Below are 540 nucleotides of genomic sequence, written 5' to 3' on the forward strand. Positions count from 1 at the left end.
CAGCTGAGAAAAAAGCAGCAGCTACTGCGTACAAATACATGTGTCGTTTGTTTTCCGCCTCATTATAGAAAAACAGAATGAATGTGCAAATGCTATTGAAGCGAGAAACAGCAGAGAGGGAGAGAGAAAGAGAAACCCAAAAAGAAACAGAGTGAGGAACTCGCAAAGAAAGAACAATAAAATAAAAAAAACAAAACCAAGAAACGGAGAAACAACAAACACACAAAAGTAGAAAATTAAAGAAAAAGAAATACAAAAAGAACAAACAAAAAAACAAACACACCAAAGTAGAAAATTAAATAAAAAAAAGAAACAAAAAAAACAAAAAAGCAACAAACACACCAAAGTAGGAAAATAAATAAAATAAAAAAAATAAAAAAAACAAAAAAACAACAAACACACCAAAGTAGAAAATTAAATAAAAATAAAAAAAAACAAAAAAACAAAGAAAATAAAAAAAAAATAAAATAAAAAAAAACAAAAAAACAAAAAACACACCAAAGTAGTGAGCTGAGTCTTATCGGCCATCAAGCGAGAGAA

Source organism: Eimeria mitis, genomic scaffold (genome assembly GCF_000499745.2).
Source record: "Eimeria mitis Houghton genomic scaffold, Emh_scaff367, whole genome shotgun sequence".
Classification (NCBI taxonomy): domain Eukaryota; phylum Apicomplexa; class Conoidasida; order Eucoccidiorida; family Eimeriidae; genus Eimeria; species Eimeria mitis.